A 14712-nucleotide genomic window follows, 5' to 3' on the forward strand; every position below is an offset into this window, starting at 1 on the left:
GCACCCTCCACCAGGCCCCCACTCATGTCTCCCTGTACCCCCACCCCCCACCAGTCAGGGGCACTCTCCAGCAGGCCCCCACTCATGTCTCCCAGCACCCCACCCCCCTGCATCCAGGGGCACCCTCCACCAGGCCCCCACTCATGTCTCCCTGCACCCCCACCCCCCACCAGTCAGGGGCACTCTCCACCAGGCCCCCACTCATGTCTCCCTGCACCCCCACCCCCCACCAGTCAGGGGCACCCTCCACCAGGCCCCCACTCATGTCTCCCTGTACCCCCACCCCCCAGCACTGTGGGGCACCCTCCACCAGGCCCCCACTCATGTCCAACTCATGTCTCTCTTCACCCCCACCCCACTGCATCCAGGGCACCCTCCACCAGGCCCCCATTCATGTCTCCCTGCACCCCCAACCCCCTGCATCCAGGGGCACCCTCCACCAGGCCCCCACTCATGTCTCCCTGCACCCCACCCCCCACCAGTCAGGGGCACCCTCCACCAGGCCCCCACTCATGTCTCCCAGCACCCCCACCCCCCACCAGTCATGGGAACCCTCCACCAGGCCCCCATTCATGTCTCCCAGCACCCCCGCCCCCTGCATCCAGGGGCACCCTCCACCAGGACCCCACTCATGTCTCCCTGCACCCCCACCCCCCAGCACTGTGGGGCACCCTCCACCAGGCCCCCACTAATGTCTCCCAGCACCCCCACCCCTCTGCATCCAGGGGCACCCTCCACCAGGCCCCCACTCATGTCTCCCTGCACCCCCACACCCCTGCATCCAGGGGCACCCTCCACCAGGCCCCCACTCATGTCTCCCTGCACCCCCAACCCCCACCAGTCAGGGGCACCCTCCACCAAGCCCCCACTCATGTCCAACTCATGTCTCCTTGCACCCCCACCACCCACCAGTCAGGGGCACCCTCCACCAGGCCCCCACTCATGTCCAACTCATGTCTCCTTGCACCCCCACCCCCCAGCATCCAGGGGCACCCTCCACCAGGCCCCCACTCATGTCCCCCTGCACCCCCACCCCCCAGCACTGTGAGGCACCCTCCACCAGGCCCCCACTCATGTCTCCCTGCACCCCACCCCCCACCAGTCAGGGGCACCCTCCACCAGGCCCCCACTCATGTCTCCCAGCACCCCCACCCCCTGCATCCAGGGGCACCCTCCACCAGGCCCCCACTCATGTCTCACTGCACCCCCACCCCCCACCAGTCAGGGGCACCCTCCACCAGGCCCCCACTCATGTCTCCCAGCACCCCCACCCCCCTGCATCCAGGGGCACCCTCCACCAGGCCCCACTCATGTCTCTCTGCACCCCCACCCCCCAGCACTGTGGGGCACCCTCCACCAGGTCCCCACTCATGTCCAGCTCATGTCTCCCTGCACCACCACCCCCCTGCATCCAGGGGCACCCTCCACCAGGCCCCCACTCATGTCTCCCTACACCCCACCCCCCTGCATCTTGGGGCACCCTCCACCAGGCCCCCACTCATGTCTCCCTGCACCCCCACCCCCCACCAGTCAGGGGTACCCTCCACCAGGCCCCCACTCATGTCTCCCAGCACCCCCACGCCCCACCAGTCAGGGGCACCCTCCACCAGGCCCCCACTCATGTCTCCCAGCACCCCCACCCCCCTGCATCCAGGGGCACCCTCCACCAGGCCCCCACTAATGTCTCCCTGCACCCCCACCCCCACCCCCCAGCACTGTGGGGCACCCTCCACCTGGCCCCCACTCATGTCTCCCAGCACCCCCACCCCCCTGCATCCAGGGGCACCCTCCACCAGGCCCCCACTCCTTCCTACCACCCCCCCACCCCCCAGCAGTGCGATTCGCCTGTGTACGTGTATATCAGCAGGGTACATGTATTACGGGTTTGCGGGAAGTTCCACACGCGATTTCAGCAGGGTACGTGTATTTCGGTGTGTGCGCGTGAAGTTACACACGCGACTGTGCCTGTGAGAGTGGGGTACGTGTATTCCAGGGGTGGGTGGGATTATTTACTCGCGACTGGGCCTGGGAGAGCGTGTTACGTGTATTCCTGGGGTGGGCGGGAAGATTAACACGCTCGCCTACAATGCGCCAAAAAATAAAAGGACCAATCCTGAAACACGTACGCAAGCATGAAGCAGGCGCACGTCCCGCGCAGCATAAAAGAGTGCGCAAACAACCAAACAAGCTCAGACGCCAGGATGAATATACCGTTCCTAGCAGCAGTGGCCGTGGGATACCGCAGGAGGAGGAGAAGGATAGTCAGGGCCAGAATCTTCACACCCAGAACCAGCCTATTTGGTATGCCAGATGACCAGGTGTATGGGAGGTACAGGTTTCCATCACACATAATACTCGACCTGGTCAGTGAGTGGGAGGATGACCTCACATCACCCTCCCTGTGCTAACAAGCACTCAGCCCCCTGGAGAAGGTCCTCAATGTACTGCACTTCTTGGCTACCGGATCATTTCAGCGGACAAGTGCCATAGTGGGGGGGGTGTCACAGGCCACGCAGTCACGGTGCCTACACCTGGTGTTGTCCATCATCACTGCAAGCCCATCAGTCCGCAGGCACATATACCTGCCCAGAACACCTGCAGAAAGGCCGGCTGTCAGCCAGGATTTCTACAGGGTGGCACAATTCCCCAAAGTGCTAGGTGCCATTGATTGCCCCCATGTGGCTCTACGTCCCCCCAGGGCATCTGAGCACATCTATAGAAACCGCAAGCACTGGCATTCCATCAACATCCAGGTAGTATGTGATGCCAAGGGAATCATCACCTCAGTATATGCCAACTATCCAGGGTCCACCCACGACAGCTTCGTTTACAGGATGTCAACCCTAAACCGGGACATGGAAGCTGGGCGGCATGGTGATGCATGGCTGCTTGGTGAGTAGAAATGCCACAGCACACGCATGCATGACAGATACAGAGTAATGCCAATACCCCACTAATGATCCCCATCACCACCTCCCCAGGGGACAGTGCCTACCCTCTGAGCACACACATGATGACGCCAATTCGGAATCCCATCACGCCTCCCGAGGTAAGATACAACACAGCCCATATTGCAACACGGGGCATAGTGGAGCGCACATTCGGAGTGCTCAAGTCACGCTTTCGCTCCCTTGACCGTTCTGGCGGGCAGCTGTTATACGCTCCCCCAGTAGTGTGCAGGATCATAGTGGCAGCATGTGTCCTGCACAATGTTGCAACATGCCGGGGCCTGGCTGTGGACATGGTGGTGCCCCCACATCCCCAACCACATTCACGCCTGCTGCGCATGGGAGGGGAAAGGGCACAGGGTGAGGCAACCCGTATGCAGCTGGTGGCTAATTACTTCACATAGACAGCACACCCCTGTGGAGTGCACACAGCCCTGGCACATACCATCTGACAATCAATGATGACTCAATCTGACAATTCTGGTGAACAAAGGGACAGTCAACTGTCAGAACCATAGCAGCCTGAGATTGTTCATCTGGAAGTGTCACAATGTGTGCATCCCTACCTACACAAACACCACCAATGCAGTGTCATCAAAAGACACACTTCCATGCAGCAAAAATGAATACCCACTTGCAAAATACAACATGAGAACAGTGCCATGTCACCCAACCCCTCCCCGGCACGGACACACAACACACCATGGCATGTCATGCAATGTGAGAGCAAACAAATTAATCCCTACAACATGCCCCAAGTATCAACAACTACAGTGTCCCTAATGGAAACTGGCCACACATGAAATGCTCACAGTAATGCAGGACCAACAACACACATTACCAAATACTTACCAAGAATACCAATCACCTACACAACCTCCAACCTACCATAAACATGACAGTACGGACTTAAAAAATTGGTAGCCTCACTACCTGATAATGGCAGCACTTCGAACACTTCCAAGTATACAGTGTTAGCGCCATGCAAGAGTGTAGGTGCACTGCTTAGAACATTAACTCCAGCCCCAAAGTAGACCACCTTGTGAAGACATGAGAAATGGACCTGCAAATTAGGAGGATGAGATGGATGCAGAGGCACATATCAATACACCATGCAGTGTACAATACAACAACAATATGCACTATGAATGTATACGCAGTATTGACTACAGACTGCCCACACATCAAATGGGAGTCCAACGTCACTGTGTAAGTCAATGTCACTTGGACACACCCTTTGCAAGCCCATGGAAACGGGAAGCAGGAGGGGTGTGTGTCACACAAACCCAAGCATCTGACCCAAATTCAGGACAAGCCTGCATGTGCCCAGCCACAATACAGCGTATGCCCACGGGAGCCACACAAGGCAACACACTGTCAAAAAAAAAAAAATTAAAAAATAAATAAATAAAAAATGGCCATTAATGGGCCGAGGGGGGTGGGGGAGGCCACCCAGGAGGTCCGAGGACAGGGTGCACACCAAAACCCACCTGTGTGGATCTTGCGAAAAAAAACACCTCCATGGGCTCATGGGCTCATGGCCTGCACGGCTACCCTATTGTGGGAGAATCGCTGCTGTCGCTCTCCTCACCCTCTGCAGCTGCATCAGGAGGTGGTGGCACTATGGGAGGCAGCCCACGCAAAGCCCTAGTCTGGTCCTCCATGGCAGCAAGCATGCGGGTGTGGAAGGTCTGGTTCTGGAGGATAATTGTGCGGAGGTCCCCATGCAACAACTCACGGGATGCCCGGACCTCCGCCCTAGTTGTCTGCATCTCAGCTAAGAGCGTACGTGTGAGCCGCTCCAGCTGCTGTTCTGTCCACATGTTAGCTGAAGCCTCAAGCTCAACCAGAGTTGCCCTGAGCTGACGGAGTTCCACCCTCAGGGCTTCCCTGTGGCCCTGGGACTCAATGAAAATGGCTTCCCGCAGAGTCTCCAGTGCCGCCCGCCTGTCCCTGTTGGACGCCAACATGTCCTCCCTCTGTGACTGGCTAATGGAGTCTGTTGCCTGCTGTAGTTGTTCAATTAGCCTTTCTTGGGGGACAATGGAAGTGGCCACCCTATCCATGGCCTGAGCCATCATCTCAGTTGATGCTGCCTGTTGGTTTGCCATACCGTATATGGATAGCTCCCATGCGGTATTGCCAGGTGGCGTACGGCCACCTCGTCGGCGGGCACCACACCTGTCTGGGGCAAGGCGAACTGCGCCTTGCTGTGCCGGCACTGCCTGAGGCTGCAGGACTGCATTCCCCCTCTGATCTGCTGGCCCAGGAACAGGATCAGATGTAGCGGAGTGTGACCCTGCTTCCGTAACCACCAAAGGCTGACCTACCAACACTGACATCCCCATTGAGGGTTCTACCCCTGGTGCAGGTGGGTTGGACAGTACAGAATCCCTCCCAGAGACACTTACCTGCGACGGCACATAGTTCTCATCATCCGATTCGACACCTCAATAGAGCTCGGGGGAGGTGCACCCAGAGACACCCCTTGAGATGACTGCCTGCAGCAAGTGTGGGTTCTGACCCACCACCACACCACGTCCCTCACTAGTGCCCGGTCGGGCCTGAGACCCTTCCTGGGTCTGCACCATCTCCATAACCCCAGCAGTATCAAGTGTGTCATCCCCTGGAAAGACATGAAAGAAAAGAAATGAGAACAGGCATTAGCAACATGGAACACAATTAGGGCTGAGAAGCAACAGAAACAGTACTTCATTGACACATGTCCCACATGACTATAACCCTCCCATGCATGCACTGTCACTGCATAGGAAGGGGAGGCAAATGGCACACATTCATGACACCAAGATAGAAGACCAACAGATTTGCTGCATGCTGCCTAGCAGTGCCATCACACATTGGCCTGTGATTGGCATGTCCAATACACATACATGACACATGCCATCACACAGATGGCATGTACCCTAGCCATGTCACACATGTGACAATAGGACTGAGAAATGCGTAGTGAAAGTGGTGGAATGCAGACAATCAGCCTGAATGAACACAGAATAACATGCAACTATTTTGTGGCAAGATGACAATTCAAGGGCAACTCGCGTGAGGTTGGGCTGAATGTCTACTGTTGCCAGAAGGGATATACTGCAACACCCAAATCCTGGTGTGCAGAATGTTTTGGATGAAGCACATGGGTGACCCAAACAACTCAGGCACACACCCCCTCACCTGGCACTCAATCAGAAGCACTCACACACACACGCCATGCCCATGGATGACACACACTGCATGTGCACTCACCGGACAATGCCTCGTAATCTGGCAGGTCTCCCACGCCTTGGATCTGTTCCTCCGTGACGTAGGTCCCAGCAACATACTCATGTGGAGTGAGTTATATGTCCTCTGCCGGAGACCCACCTCCAGTCACTAGAGTTGCGGCATAACTTGAGGCCAGCTTTTTCTTTGCCCTGCACTTAAGGTCATTCCAGCGCTTGTAGCAATCATTAGCTGTGCGCCTCACGAATCCAAGGGCACTTATGAGTTCCGCAATGGTCTGCCAGTGTGCCTGACGTTGTGCAGGTGTGGTCTTGCATCCTGCAGTAATCACCATTTCGCTGTCATGTGCGGACACATACTCCACAAGTGCATCAAGTTCGACCCGATTGAAGCAGGGCTTCCTTGCTGGGCCGGACTGTGTAGCCGTGTCTGGGGCATCAGCCTGTACTGGACGAGCACTCTTCCTCTTCCGCTTGGAAGGTGTTGGTGATACTGAGTGTCCTACGCCACTCTGGACACTAGGGGCAGGAGCCCCGGTGGACTGTGGACTAGGAGTGTGGGAATGAACACTCACCATGGGAGTTGGTGCAGGCATTAGCTGAAGTGTGATGTGGTCAGGGGGAATGTCAGCAGGATGGACTAGGACCGACACTGTCCTGGCTGGGACACTCAGAGCTGGGGTGGCTGGAGCTGCAGCTGCCCCTGCAGCCTCCCCACCCTGCCTACTCGGGGCAGCAGATGACATAGCTGCCCCTGATCCAGGTGGGCTGGTGACACCAACGTGCACCGCCACACGTGGCCTAGACCTGCTGACCTGGAAGTCAGCCATGGAGTCACCCAGTGCCAGGTCTGGTGCCACAATGGGCTGGTCCAACAAGGGCTGAGCAGGGATGGTGTCAGCCACGTTACCCTCAACCAGGGGGGGTGCATGGGTGTCCCTGACTGGTCATCCACACATGGGGGGCTAGGGGTACCCTGCAAGTCCCAGCCACCCCTACCGTCTCCACCACGGCCACTTCTTGTGGCTCGCCCACCTTTGCCACCCTTACCGCGTTCTCGCCTCCCAACCATGGCACTGATGTTGTTGTGCGTATGGGAGTTGCAGTAAACTATTGTCCTGGGCAATTGGGGGTCAAAGGGGTAGGGTACTAGATGGAATTCATACCCTAGTGCTCTAGCAAGGCTGTATGTGACCCCTGGGGGAAGATGACGGGTCATGCAACGCACAGGCACCCCGAAAAAGGGAGATAATGTGCACACAACCCCTCCTAGACCACGTGCGTGGAAAAAAAAACCTGCACTACGCTGTGGCACCCAGAAACACAAAAATGAACGTATGCGTGTCACACGCAGCCTAGACTGACCTCTGAAGGGGTAAGCAACACACGGGGCAAGCACAGATGTCAAATACGTGCGCGACTCACCATCTGCCAGGAAAAATCACATGAAAAATACGCACGTGTGCGCGTTGGCAACACCCCCGCCAAAAGAAGAATTGTACGCTCTCTGAGGAGACAGGACAACAGGAGAAGTGAACGCTGTTTGAGGAAACAGGCCCAGGAAAAAACAAGAAGAGAAAAAGCTGTCAGAGGTAACAGGGAGTACGAACTTGGAACGCTGTGAAGTAAATCACGTGTGAACCGACAAGAAGTACAGATTTCACCCACTCGCTCTCCACGAAAAGCACGTACAAGGAAATGGCGTTCTACACGTACCTTTTAAACATGCCCACACGTCCAGCGTCACTTCCGCGTGTACGCGCTAAGGCCCCATCCTCCAATTACACGCGCTGACACTCTGATGTGCAGCCATTGGACATGTAACATGCACCCGTTGTCGGGGGGAAATTCTGCCGGGGTCGGCCGGGCCGTCCGCGGACCTCCAGGCAGGGAGGCCCCAACTCCTCCCGTGTATATCCCAGATGAGATGAGATAGAGTATGAGACGCACACAAGGAGCAAGGTGACTCTGCTGTTTATTAGACAAAACGGCAGGGATGGGTCAAGGAGCGTACGCGTTCGTCCTGACACACACACAATCGTGGGGCTCGCAGGCCCTTTTTACTGTATTATGACGCGCTACTTGCGTCACTTCAGAAAGTTAACAAAAAACCTATCGCCACTCTTAATTGGGTGTTCGAGTGGTAGGGTTAGTATAGCAAACATATAGAGAATGATATTAGTGGACAAGGTGTAGTCAGGTGGTATATCTGGGTTGTCCCTACAATTAGATACATGAGAATTGTTACATGAAGACTCCTGAGGATTGGCTAATATTGCTGGCGTCAGTGATAAGAGCCCCATGTTCTGATTGGTGCGCCCGTGAGCTTCCCAGCCTGGGACCACCGTTGTTCCCAGCTCTCGGTGTACCTGTAAGTTGCAACAATGTTTCACTATGGGTACGTGCAGACAATGTGAGGACTTATTCATAGCTGGACGGCGGACCGCTCCCACTGTTGCAGATGTCCATTTAGCCTTTCAAGTGTATCTGCCAGTGTCTCGTAGCGAGGGATCCAGACGCCTCTGTTCTCCTGGGTTTGGCATCTCGTCAGGTTCGGCTTGGTCACGTGGGGAGGGACCGTGAAAGAGGCAGAATTCTGCACAATTAATATTGTTTTTCTACTGCGCGTCTGGTTTAATTTGTCGGTGTGACTTTAACGTTGGTGCGCGGAGTACGAGGTTGCAACATCGTGCCTTTGATGATTTGCTCTTGGAATGTGGGTTTGCAACATTGCGACCTTGGCTGGTTGCTTCGCCGAGCTCATTCTGCAGGATCAGCAACTGACTCTTGCTTTGTTAATGTCCACGGGAGCTCTTGTTTGAGGCCTACTTGGGCCTGGTGCATAAGTTGTCCGTTTGGTGCACAGGTGCTTTAGGTTATAGGAGCATATAATTTCATGACCAGTATTGTGTCTTCAGTTCATGACGCGTCTTGCGTTTCTGCATTCTGAAAGCCTATGTAAAAATAATAAAGATGCACGTCCGTGAATATGCCTGTCGCCTACGTCATAGCACTGAGTATATTCTTCGTGTAGGTTGGTGTGGGAATGTCCAGTGTGTACATTTGTACAGATGTGCTTCCCGTTGTCTAGGTCGTCATGGCATCTCTAACGACGTGTAGATTTTAGTCTAGTTGATCCGTGCCGCAGGTGTCGGCATGGCCAGTGCGGGCTGCTGCGCAGGCAGATGGACACATCCGTATGTTCCTGTACCAGGGTATCTGGTCGTCTGGTAAATGGACAAACTCTTCTCATGGCGGGTGTCTGGGTCATGACCCTCTAGGCCAAGCGCGAGAGGCGAAGGACGGGAGCCTGGTCTTCCATTCTCCCACTTCAGTCCCCCCTCTGGTCGACTTGTCGACCACAAACATATCCTTCTCGTTATCTCCTCTTACTCGCCATATCTTAGTTATTCCTCCGAGATGTCCATAATGGTTTACATGATCTTCAAAGGACCAATACATATATTCACAGGTACCTCCAGGAGTACAGTATACCCATCTTCCTATGTAGCTCCTGGGGTTTCTTGGGTTCTCGATCTTCACTGATGGTGGGTCTAGATGGTTGGTGATTATTTGGGTGCGCAGCTTCTCCCTCTCCTGTATTATTACACCTGTATGCTGGCCGTCATCTGCTGGCATCAAGGGGTGCATTCCCACCATTTCCAGCAACTCGTCAGTAGTGCGTGCCTTCCGTGCCTTCCAAAATCTAATTATGATCAGGGTAGCTCCAGCCAATATAGTACAGCCCACTATTATTTTCAGTCCATCTGACAGCCAGGATGGCATCCATGACCATAATAGTGAAAACCAGCTCTTATCCTTGTTCACACCGTTGCTTTCATCCATCATTTTGGAGTGCATCTGGGCCAATTGCGAAACTGCTTCTGTCAGTGTACCATTGTCAGCATCATTGGCAGGTATGAACGTGCAGCATGATTGTCCTATCTTTGCACAAACTCCTCCTTCCATTGCTGTGAGAAGGTCCAATACATATCTGTTCTGGAGTGCTACCATCCTTACAGCTCGCAGCTCCTCTTTTATTGCGTTGAACCCATTTACTGTAGAATTGATGGTCATCATTAGTTCCCATCTAGTTATTTGGAGCCATTTTGCGTTTGCGTAAGCCTGTAGTCCCGGGTGTATTATTGAGGAGAAGAACATTGCTGCTCTGCTAAATAGTCTGTGTTCTGGCGGTATTGATGTTAGTGCCGTTTCCGACCTTCCCCACAGGTAATTTCCTGTCAGTGGCTCTCCTTGTCTTTTTCTTCTATTTAGGATATTTAGGACAGTGTCATTGCTGTTGGTCCTGTTCCCTTGCTCCTCCTGGAGTGGTGCAGATCTCTTTCTTCTCTTATCCCCTTCATCCATTCTAGGAAATTTCGCCACATTGACGTGCTTCTTAGGTACCACTAGTGATGGTACATTGACGTGTACCATTGTGCACACACCATTCCACAGGGGAGGCAGTGTATGGTATGCCTTTTCTCCACAGGCCCAATAATGGTCCATTATTACTGCTGTTCCCGCTCCCCCCTCAGGTAACTCCGTCACACTTGCACAATTGGTGTTATATCCTATGTCCACCTCTCCTTTATGCTGGTAGCATACCTTGGGCGCAGTCAACGGTAGTATCGTTATTGGGTCTTTATCTTCTTCTACCCACGTGAGCATTGGTACATACTTGATCCACGTCGTCCAACATCGGTGATTGTGTGTCTCGATGGTTGAGATAGTTTCTTTTGTTACCATGTTGCTGCCAATCACTCCTATCTCCCAGCTGTTGTCCAGATACACCTTTCCTGTTATCGTCAGTAGCGGCCTCTCCCAGCATCCTTGTTTACCCGGAACTTCAGTGGCGTACCAATCACATGGTAGATACTGCAGTGTTACTTTCTTTGTTTCTCCTTTTGCAGGGCCACTTGTTATATATTTGAATGCTTCAGCATGTAAACTGGTCTTGTGATAACTCAAGTAGGTCTTGAGGAAGTTGTTTTCATATGGGTATGAGTCTCGTGTTTTCCATGTCATGTGCACTACAGTTCCTTGGAATCTTCCTTTCGTCTGGAACAGTGCCAAGTATATTATGCACTGCGCTATCTTCTCATTTATTTTTGTGGCAACAAATGTTCGTGAAGCACTCATGGCGTATGGTATTAATGAGCAGACGTAGCAGCTATCCTCAGTTGTCTGCTTACCAATGCGGGTCATGTGTTGGTACCATATGTTGTTTGTGACGTGTGCTGAATCTTGTACATAATTATCAATACCTTTATTGTCTGAGTATGTGCTGCGTTTAACTCTATTTTGCTTGGGTGCAATGTTACTACTACCACCTGACGTAACACCTGTTGCAGCAAGGAACAGGGGTATATTAGGTTTGGGTGCAGCAATAAAATTGATAGCACAGCTGTACTGCCAGACAGAGGCAGCCAAAAATCCGGTGATCATCAAAATCCCTATTATTTTTATTACAACTGCTAATCTCACCGGCATTTTGCTCTTACCTTGCTGCAGTCCTGGCAGCGTATTCTTGTGACGTTAAAGCTGCCCGCCTAAAAATTCTCAAAATGCTCGTTTTTAGATGTTAGTTTTGTTTTATTTAAGCTCTCCCTATCAAATAGTCATTCAGTGCCCAGGCGAAGAGCTGCTCCCACGCTACTCTAAGTGATCGGTCTCTTAGGACCGGCAAGTATGGGCGGAGGTGGGGCATGTAATATTCTATGGCCAGGAGGAAGGCTGTGTAGTAGACACGTACCCTTCTTCTTTTTAGGTATGTTGGCCTTTTTATTTCGTATACAAATTGGTGTGACAATTCTTCTGGGTAATTATCCTCTGGGAGTACCATCTACGCCTGGACAGTGGACTTGTTAATTAGCTCTCTACTTAACAATACAATAACACGCAATTCCTGTATGTGCGAGAGAAAAAAAAGAGAACATTCACGTGTTTACATGTGTATTTGTGCGAGAGAACATTCAGTTTAAGTTGCAATTATACAATAATACGCAGTTCCTGTATGTGCGAGAGAAAAAGAGGACATTCACGTGTTTACATGTGTACTTGTGCGGCCAGTGGCTTTCAGTTTAAGTTACAACTGTCCTTGGGAGTCAATGGGCGGGGGGGGGGGTTTTGGGCTCAGATGGCGGAAGTATTTTTACTCTTTGAACGTGTGACCATGGGGTGGGCAGTATAGCGATCACCCCTTTCTTCGTCAGTTGTTGTCTCTGGGGTAGCTGGGTAGTGACACGGTAAGGGAACAATTGGGTCGTTGTCTGTGGTAGAACTTCCTTCCGCTGTCGGGGATGTTGTTGCTGTTCTTCCAATGGACCTGTCGTTGGCGCTGGGGCGGGTCTGCAGTTTGTAGATCTTTACATCATGTAGGTGGTTCCAGGCATGCTTGTCCTTTAGTTTTACTGCTCTTGGTGATACGTCCTCTACCAGATGTGGGCCGGTGAACCTTTTGTCGTTCCACTTCCTATTGAAATTGCGAAGTAGCATGTGGTCACCTTTGGCAAGTTTGCACAAGTTCTCTTTTTCTAATTCTGTACTGGCGCCTTCTTCTTGATTTCTGGTGGACCCGCCCCGCGTGCGCTCGAGCTGTTGAGACACAAACACAACACTAGTAATCAAAGACGGCACATATTGATACATTTCATCACCTAGTACACTCGCTGAACTTTCGTGGTCAGTGAATGCCCTTGACGTTGGCGTTAGGGGAAGGCGCATTTGACGTCCAGTAACCACCTCGTGTGGGGTGAGGTGGTGGTCGGACCCTGGCCTGTTCCTTAATTCGAATAGGGCTAACGGAAGGCAATACAACCAACTTTTCTTTGTTGTTTGTTGTATCTTTGCAATTGCCTCCTTCAATAAGCCATTCAGGCGTTCACATACACCGTTAGCCTGTGGGTGATATGCACATGCAAATTTGTGCTTTATGCTCAGCAGGGCTGTGATATGTTGGAACATTTCGTTTGCGAAATGCGGGCCATTGTCTGATCTTAACACCTCGCACACTCCCCACCTGGGGAAGACCTCCCTTACTAGGAATTTGGCTGCTCTAAATGCATCTGGGTGTGAACAGGGCCCTGCTTCAATCCACCTAGAAAATGGGCATACTACTACAATCATATACCTATTACCTTGACATATGTTGATCATATCAACATAGTCAATGTGAAGGTGCCGAAAAGGTCCTTCTGGCCGGGGTATGGTACCTCTTATCACTTTTAGGGTATGACCGGCCGTAAACTGTTGACATGTGAGACAATTGCTGATAAAATTTGACACATGAGAATTTAACTCGGGACAGAACCAATCTTCTCTAATTCGTGCTGCAATTATTTCCTTGCCTGTATGGGCTGGGGGTTGTAATTGGCTCAGGGCGGTATTTAAAAGTGCCAACGGTATTACAACTTTCCCAGTACCACCCTGGCGCCATAGTGCGTCGGTTGGTGACATTGTACATCCTCTTTTTACCCATATTTCCTTTTCGGCCATTGGTGCAGCCGCTTGTAATTCCATAATCTGTGTGGCTGGGAGATGGGTGTACCCTTCTCTTATTAACATCTCCCTAGCCATTCCCCTCCCTCTCCCTCTCTGTGAGTCTGTGGGGTTCCATATCTCACCAAAGTATGCAGCATATTTCGCATGTGCGTCTGCTGCTGCATTCCCTTTTGAGACGTGGTCTTCACCATTGGTGTGTGCGGTGCATTTTACTAGGGTTAGCTCTTGGGGGTCGTTTATTACTTCAATTAATTTAGCCAACAAGAGGGCATGTTGCACTGGAGTGCCATCAGCTCTCCTAAACCCTCTTCTTCTCCATTTTGATAGCCCTGAGTGGACAGTTGATGTAACATATGCACTGTCGGAATATATTGTTACACGTTTGTTAAAACTTTCCTTTAATGCTAATATTAGTGCAACTAGTTCTGCGGCTTGAGCAGAGTAATGCTGTGGTAACTGTACACACTTCATAGCCACACACACCGGCGCCTCCATCATTTTTACCACTGCTGCCCCAGTCCTCCGTATCCCATCTCCTTGATCAATAGTTGATGACCCATCAATAAACAAAAGCTCACCTCCCTCTAGTGCATTTTCTTCAACTTTTCTCGTGCATGAATATATTTCATTTAGTTTGGTGCAGTCGTGGGCGTAATCTCCCTCCTCAATTATTTCTGCTAGGAACCGTGCAGGGTTAACAGTGCTACATCTAACAATCGCTAGTTCAGCCCTAGACAAAATGATCTCATAACCTGATGCCCTTTGTGTTGTTAGTGTGGACTTGGGTTTATTCAATATTGCAAATAGTGCATGTTCCACAAACAGTGTAGTTGGACACCCCATGGTTATTGCTGATGCTTTTTCTACTGCAAAAGCAGCTGCAGCGAGACCTTGTTCGCAAGGGAAGTGGCCTAACATCACGGGGTCTAAGTGACCGCTGTAAAATGCTACTGGTTTATAGCCCATGCTTGTTTTTTGGGCCAATACTGGTTTCATTACTGCTGAGTCGCATTGTGAAAATATAAAAA

This window comes from Ambystoma mexicanum, chromosome 10, assembly GCF_040938575.1.
Source record: "Ambystoma mexicanum isolate Mex_15411 chromosome 10, UKY_AmexF1_1, whole genome shotgun sequence".
NCBI classification, from domain to species: domain Eukaryota; kingdom Metazoa; phylum Chordata; class Amphibia; order Caudata; family Ambystomatidae; genus Ambystoma; species Ambystoma mexicanum.